Source organism: Helianthus annuus, chromosome 16 (genome assembly GCF_002127325.2).
Source record: "Helianthus annuus cultivar XRQ/B chromosome 16, HanXRQr2.0-SUNRISE, whole genome shotgun sequence".
Lineage (NCBI taxonomy): Eukaryota > Viridiplantae > Streptophyta > Magnoliopsida > Asterales > Asteraceae > Helianthus > Helianthus annuus.
Genome location: NC_035448.2, coordinates 59,842,109 through 59,850,814, shown reverse-complemented (window position 1 = coordinate 59,850,814; position 8,706 = coordinate 59,842,109).

Below are 8,706 nucleotides of genomic sequence, written 5' to 3'. Positions count from 1 at the left end.
TTTCCATTTTATTATAATTGTAGATATTATAACAGAATTTGTTATTTTAATTTACTTCATATATTATATTCATATAATTGATATAAACGAAATTTAGATAAAACATCCCAATGGTTTTAAAAGAGGTATAGAATTGCCCAAAAAGGGACTTAAAAGAAATGATGTTGTCCTCAAAGGGACCAAAAGATAAATATCGCTATAAAGACTTTAAGGAAACGATCTTCAGTAAGAGGAGTCTCTTCTTCATTTTTGTTCTGAATGTCCTCTCCTTGGTCGTACGTTAATCCTGGTCGCGGTACGAAGCTCAGCCTTCCCTAGGCTTCTAATGGGGAGAATTTCCATTATGGCTTCTTTGCTTGATGACATATCAAGAATATATAGAATTGAAAACAAAAAAAAATTCTCCGAATAGAGATGAGGGTATTCCTATGTTAAGTCTAGACTCAGAAGGTTAATAAATGTGCTATTGTGTCATTAAGATTAAACACAAAAGGCTAGTGTTTAATTCACTCAATGTTGGCTCTGATACCAACCTGTCACACCCCGATCTCCATGTGTCACCGGTGGGCCCGGTGTGGGGTATCGTAACGTAGATGATAACGTCATAGTCAAACAACACAATATATAAATGCACAGCGGAAGCAAAAGATAAATATAATACAATCCGAATATAAAGTAATATCAAGTTTTAAAACGGAAAGTAGAGGATCCACGGGCGGATCTTAAAACTTAAATATTGTTCAACAGACTTTAGACGCCTAGAATTTGCAAGATTCCTTATTAACGCCCTGAGCAGCTTCCAGCCTATTACGTACTTGTACCTGTCACTTAGACTTTGGAAAAATACGTCAGTTTTCACTGGTAAATACACTCAACTGACTCATTTGAAAAGAGTTTATGAAAATTTGGTTTAGGCGCACAAGGCACAAAACTATTTTGACACTTGATTAAGATGCACAAGGCAAGATTAATCTTTTATACTTGGGACAAACTATATCTCATGTTATCAGTTTTACATAACTTGCTCTACATACGGGGCCCGGTTCTATGCCGGTTCAAGATTAACCGACACACCACTATTCCCCTATTGGGAATCCCTTATTGGGTATAATCAATTAATTAGCATAAAGCATCTGTCAGGTGTATGCCTACACCCCGTGCTTAGGTCGTGGCCATTGCAATTAATGAGTCAAGGATATCCAGGACACGGTCGCATTAACCCCCAATGTTTCAGTCAAGCAATACGAATTAAAACAGGTTATTTGGATTTCCCGACACATTGGTCTTCGAATCCCATACCTGACCATGCGGTATTTATATCACCGTATCCCAAGCCCGTAATAGGGAAAATAAGTTAAGAGTATTTACCTGAGCTAGCTCCTGTCTTAAATAGCAAGAATTATAATAACTCAGCCGTATTCACTTAAGTAAGCGTAGGTACAATTTACCGGAAGGCTCTAGTCTGGAACGATGGTATAAATAACCAATTAGAATACTAACGGGTCTTTAATTAAGCCTAAGCTTAGACCGGTTAGTTTTAAGGAAATATACGGTTCAAGCGCACGATTAAGCGAAGACCGGATAGAACGTGATTTAGACCTGACAAGTTTGAATACTCGTATAATATGGGTATACTAAATACATTCTGGATTTTGAGACAAAAATGATAACGTTTGACCCGCTTCGGTTAATCTATGCAAACTAGTTACATAAACCGAACCGAGCGCTAAAAGAGCGTTACGGGTAGGCAAAAGCGTCATATGCAAGTTCCCTGAGATAATATGCTTTAAATATGATATAATATCAGCAAGTTACGTTCTATTATGCCCCGAATAAATTTAAACTCAATTTATGCCTCATAAGGGCATTTTGGTCATTTAAAAGATTATAAAAAGGGTTAAATTGGAAATCTGAGTTACGGGTCTGAATTATACAGTAAATATACTTAATTTGTCATGTTATAACAGTAGGGTATGACCCGTAGACAAAACTTATCATTTAAAATCAAACTATGCACCGTAGGGGTATTTTAGTAATTTCACATGGGCTAAAAACGACAAAACTGGAAATCTGAGTTCAAAATCTTATACTTACTGTTACTATATGAAAATATGCTAAATACATCAGTAGGTATGAGTCTTATATGTTTAATATGAGTATAACGCTTACAATGCGCTAAAAACGCTAAAAATGCGATTTAGAGCCGTTTCCGGGTTTTTAAAAGAAAGCTGAGATTTTTATATTTCCAGAATGCCCAAAATAATTTATTTAACAAATAAAATCAGTAGAAAAAGGTTTGGGGTCAAAAGAATGTATAAAACTCATTTTATGGCTTAAACGGTCAAAACCGGCATTAACCGAATCGACTTAGCGACGTATGATCCGATCAGCCAAAAATTAAATAAAAATCTTCAAAAATCCCAGAATATTATATAACATCAGTGGGTAAAAAGTTTTATATCGAAAAGTGGCCTGAAATAGGTTATACGCTAAATGCGCCGTTTATTCAACATAAAGATATAGTTTTACGCTATCGGCCATAACTCAAAATCTGGACCACCAACTGATCTCAAATTTTCGGTGCAAGTTTATAAATTAATAATAAAGATTTCTACTCTTTCACTTTTCCAAAAATCACGTTTTATATCAAAAAGGGCAAAATAGTCAACTTTTAAGCATAATCGGAAACACGCATATGAATCGGTTAAGCATAGACTCAAGATGTAAAAATTCCAGAAGGTTATACATAAATAAAAATGGTCAAAAATACACTCTAGTACAGATCTCAAACATGCATGCACGGATCCGAATCGATAGTCTACGAAAAAGTCGTTTTTTAAGACTTTCGGTTCCGATCTGAGTTTATACTAAAGATTGTCGAGTTGATTATGATAAAACACATTCTTATATTCATTATAAGTTATTTTTGATGATCAAACTGATTGCATGTCATCTACATTACCGTTTATGCTATATTTCGCAAAAACGATTTCTGTTGACTTTTTAAGAACATCTTTGACTCGACAAATAGCATGCTTAGAGTGGGAATCAGAGAATACCCTTTTGAGGGTTTGTTTCCCACATAAATATCAACTTATAAGTGGTTTCAATTTGAGAAATGACAGAGCCAAACTCGTTTAATCGAAAAGTCAAACTATATGAACAACGGTTTGACTTTTTGCTAATAATCAAAGCTATAACGAATTAGAGGATGATATGAATGCTTACGAAGGTCCTAATGAAGCCTAGAAAACACTTGGAAGTGGCCTTGTCGATCAGAATGCTCCTGGAGAAGTCTTGAGAGTTCTTGCAAGCTTGTGGGTGTTCTTGTTACTAACACAAGTGCCCAAAATGTGATGCCTTTGATCAGATTTTAAGGAGTTTTAGAGGTTATGAGAGGCTCCCAAGTGTCCCATATTGCATGTCCATCTATTGGTGAGAAATGGAGGTGATACCAGCTGTCAAGCACTCAGAATTTGGACTCAACAGCAGCTGATCGCAAAAAGCTGCACCTGGGCTGCCAAACTTTGATTAAAAATGGCAGCTTTGGTCCCTGTCTTTGCACGCGAGGTTTCGGCTATTTATTTTGACTCGTAAACCCCCTAATCTGGTTTTTAAGAACCTTGGGACATTTACCAACATGGTAATGTCCTCGGATAACTTTGCGCTCACCCGAAAAGTCATGAAATTCGACGTTGACGCTTTTAACCCCTCAAGTACGGTTTTGGCCATAACTTTCTCATACGATAACGAAACTTCATGAAATTTTTACCACATATTCTAGTGAGTATATTTTAGCATTACAAAGCTTCGGGTCTGCCAAAAGTTCACTCAGAGGTATAAATTCAACATGTTGACACTTTTAGCCCCTATAGTTTGTAATTCCTCACTTTTGTGCAATTTCCGCTTCGTATGATCCATGATCCATCCGTTTAAGGTCATAAACATTATATAGGGTTATTATAGAGTCTATTTATCCATTTTTGACACTTTGGACCCTTACAATCCATAGTTTTCACCGTTTGTCAACTTTAGTCCCTGCATGACCTTAAAGTTTATTTTTTGCGCACCAAACACCTCTAAGCCTGAATATAAGCTATAGAAATGATAATTAGGGTATGCTTAACTCATGGACACTTTCCGGAAGGTCCGTTATCATACGAATCGACATACTTTTACAGTTTGACACAAATAGTCCTTAAATTGCGCAAAGTAGCGCGAAGTGCCGTTTAATGCTATTCAAGCCTTCCATGACCCATATTTATCCTTACCAAGCATATACTTAAATATTAATGCGCTCTCGCTCGCTTAGATGGTCCCCGAAAGGCATAGATTCAAAAGTTGACGCTTTAGGCCCCTCTTTTGCGCAAACTTGCGCATTACAACATTTAATAGCATTGAAGCCTCATCTAATCCATATTAGGCATTCTTGAAAGTATTATTAAACATCACGATGCTTCGGGTTCGCTAAAAGGTCATTCAGAGGTATAATTAAACATATTGACACTTTTAGCCCCTCTAACTTGCAAAGTTGCACGTAACTTTGCTTATAGGCATAAAAACTTTAGATGGCCATCATTTGGCATTCCCGAGAGTATAATTAAATATTATTAAGCTCCCGGTTTGATAGAAGGTCACTCAGAGGTAAGAATTAACATGTTGACGCTTTTAATCCTTTTATTGCGCAACTTTCCATTAATTACGCAAACGACTATACTTATTCATCAAGTGGCACGTTTGTGAATGTAAACACCGTGAGAGGTTATTTGGAAACTTATTTTAGGCATGCTAACACTTCCAGTCCTTTTATTATCAAAGTTTTCTATTTTTCGAAAAGTTAGTCCCTTAAATTCAACATCGGACTTTATTAGGGTTTATTACACGTGTCAATATATCATTGGACGTGATTTTACGAGGTGTTACAGGGGTGCTGCTACAATACAGGGTTATTACTCGATCGCTATTACGATTCATTTTCCGAGATCAATATACCCAAAGAATGTCTAAGTGCCGCCCACATTGGGTCATACTTTGTCGTTTGTCGATAATTCGATAAATGAGTTGAAGTATTATACTTTGTCGTTTGTCGTTAATTCGATAAATGAGTTGAAGTATTATACTTTGTCGTTTGTCGTTAATTCGATAAATGAGTTGAAGTATTATACTTTGTCGTTTGTCGTTTTCGATAAATGAGTTGAAGTATTGCACTTTGTCGTTCATTGTGAGAATTTGATCTCGTGAGTTATCGTAAAAGCTGTATTGATCATTAACCCGGTTTTGTGTGCATCCTTTCCTAAATTAGGATTATTAGTCTTAATACACTTACAATCAAAGTAGATGCTAATTCTCAGAAGAATCTGAACCATGAAGCTTGTTAATTCAAATACTGCATGCTGATTTGTGAGTCATTCTCTTTTTATTAACTGTTTTACAATACTTCAAATTATTTTCAGAGTTATAATTACAGTGATTAAGTTTATGTAATCACCAAATTACAGCCGGTATGTGGGGTATTGTGCACAGTATTATTATTATTGTTTCCTTCACATTAGGTGGGCGAGCCTAAATGTGACATACGTCACTCATTGGGACAGCCAATGGTGATATGACCACAGTCACAGAGCTGGTCTGTGACAAATACCTATTCTTGAATGTTGGTTGATAATAAACATATGTAAAAACTCTTAATACTATAAATTATAACAAATATATCGCTTTCAGTAAAATGAATGATTCACTCAGTATTTCCCGCTGACAAAACCTTTTTAAAACGCGTTTCAGGTGATTACAGTAGATTGGAGTAAGGATTGGATCCGGCACTAAAAGACTTCAAGAAGTGGCTTATTTTCAAATTAAGAAATATTGTTTTTATTAAAAGCTACCTTTGTAAAACATGGAATTTATTCCATCCATTTTAATAAAAATAAAATCCGGTGTTTCTAAACTCTGATATTTTTCCTAACTCACGGTCCTGATGAAATTTCCGCTGCAATGCTTTTAAAATAATCACCGGTACCACTGGACTGCTCACGGCACCGATTCCGGCTAGATGGGGTCGGGGGTCGTGACAGAAGGTGGTATCAGAGCTAAGCCACTGCTTTAAGCGTATAAGTGTTGTGATAACAATACTTAAATAAAAGAGTTAGTAGATTGCTATTAACTGGTAGCACATCTGATAGAATTTAGACTTGAACATAAGAAAAGATTCCTTAGTATAAACTAAGCCACTTGTTTAAGAGCAAGTAGGTGTTATAATAATAATACCTAAGCTTAAACGGAAAGTTAGAAACTTAATATGATCTGATAGCACTCCGGATGATATTTAGACTTGAACTTAAGAATTTTGCCTTAATACAAGCTTCAAAATAGAATTACTTATATAAGTATAAATAAGTACAATGTAATGGATATTGGTATTCCATAAAAATGACGATTAGCAGGCAATAGCACGTAATTGCTTCTTGCTTATTGATATTATTTGGTCGAGAATAAGATATGTTATGGGGATACAAATTTCCTTGATTCTGGATAAAAATCCTAATAAAAGAGACACTTTTAAAATCTTGAAAAGATACTATTTATGGGAAATAGAAAATTTTCTCCGGCAAAACTGGGTATAGAGTAGCAGACTCTCCAGCTTGTCCGGATATACTGAGGTTACCTCTCCGGCACGAACCGGGTAAGATGGGGTATATAAAATGTCAAATCAGTGACAAGACTTCCCTAAATAAAATCATGACCAAATATTTGACTTGTTTTTGGAAATATGAATCTGCTAAATACATTGATCTTATAGAAGGTATGTATATTAGAACATGTGCAATATATAATTATATAGATATGTATATCTATAAGGAATTCCAAAAGTCGATTAGGAATAAAACACAAGCATGTGTGTCTAGATTTCTTTATTAGGAATCTCTTTTCCGATATCAAACATTATTTCGTTTGATCATTTGTCTCGTAGTTCGTGTGACAAAATAAACAATGGAAACTCTATAAATTGGAACACCATCAAAAATATAAGAATTACCAATGCGTTATCATAAACTATTAACGCAAGTAAGAAACATCTAAAGTTGTGCTAATGCACAAGAAAACCCATAAAACTTAAATTATATATATCCACGGACGTCGAAGTTATCACACATGACTTCCAAGGCAAGACCTTTGGAAAATATAAATTAGGCACGATGATACCAATACTGATTCCGTCAGTAAAAGAACTCCTGGCACTTTGCCACATGATTTTACAAACAATCACAATATCACTGAGGTACGTTGGAACAATATTTCACAACCATCGGTGCACAGTCTAATTATAGTCATAATTATTGGCACTACAAAAGAAGTCATATACCTTTGCAAATCCCCTATTTCATTTCATTTCATTCGACATTCCTTCGTAATGTCACTTAACAAAGGTTATCACACGAGATTTCAGATAAAGTTTTTATATTTCTTTTCGTTGAAATTCTGACTTCTGCATATAATAAGTTGACTTTCGCATTTTTACTTCCTCTAATAGTCATCATATCATGAGGATTTCTTTCATAACAGCAAATATTGATCTATTTCAATTCTTGGTAAACCCACACGTTACGCATGCTCTGTTTGTTGCGAGTATGATTCATTTGCTTCATGAAGTCCACTGGAGGGCTTCATTCCGATTTATTAAAACTCAAATATCATTTCACTTTTTGCACTATGAATCGCATTATTATAAAACAGTGACTCTTTGATTTCGAGTTAATGAATTTTGTTAACCCATTAAGGTAAAGAATTTATATTTTATATATATAAAAAAAATTATATTGAGATATACTCTCATTTAAGTTTATATTTAAGTTATTTATTTTTATTATTAGTAATAAATAACAGAAATGCTAATATTATTTTTAGATACTAGAGTTATTATCAGGGGCATATATTGAATAGCCTAGCCTTAGTTAGGCATGGACTGGCCACCTATGCTTAAACAAGGCAGCGCTAACCAATATCCGCCATGATAATGACTAGTTAATTAAGTCATCTTACTTAGTAAATTTTAATATATATGCATATATGAATGTATACTTTGTACTGTAGGAAAAATTTTCATAAAACAATACATGAATTAAAGGGACGAATAAAATTATATAAATAATTATATATCACATATTTTGTGGTAACTAAGTACTATAACAAGAAAATAACCATATAAGAATAAAGTAGTAGTCAGCAACTACATTGGGTTAGAAGAACATTGTAATACATAAAGAATAGTCACCACAACATTTGTAACTACATTTTTACAACGCTATATGGTTTCAAAATAAAAATGAGTAATCACCTAGAATTGACCCAGTATTATATAAAAAAAAATATTTTACAAATACTTTTACCCCTTTTATTCACAACTTTCATTTAAACGTTATAAGTAATAGTGATTCTTTTACAAAATCATAATACTAAAATATTTTGTAAATTTAATAACTTCATTATAGTGTTCTGTAATCTATATTACATAATATAAAACTATTTGAAAATGGTAACCGTTTTTCATATAGTAAAAATGCGAAACAAATAATATATATTACATTTGCTTTACAAATATAATATAATAGTTGGTCATGTCAAAATAACTTATTTTTATATTTCCATCTCTAGGACATAATATGAAAAAAAAAAATATAGTCACTAATAGTGTACTATCACACTATTTCA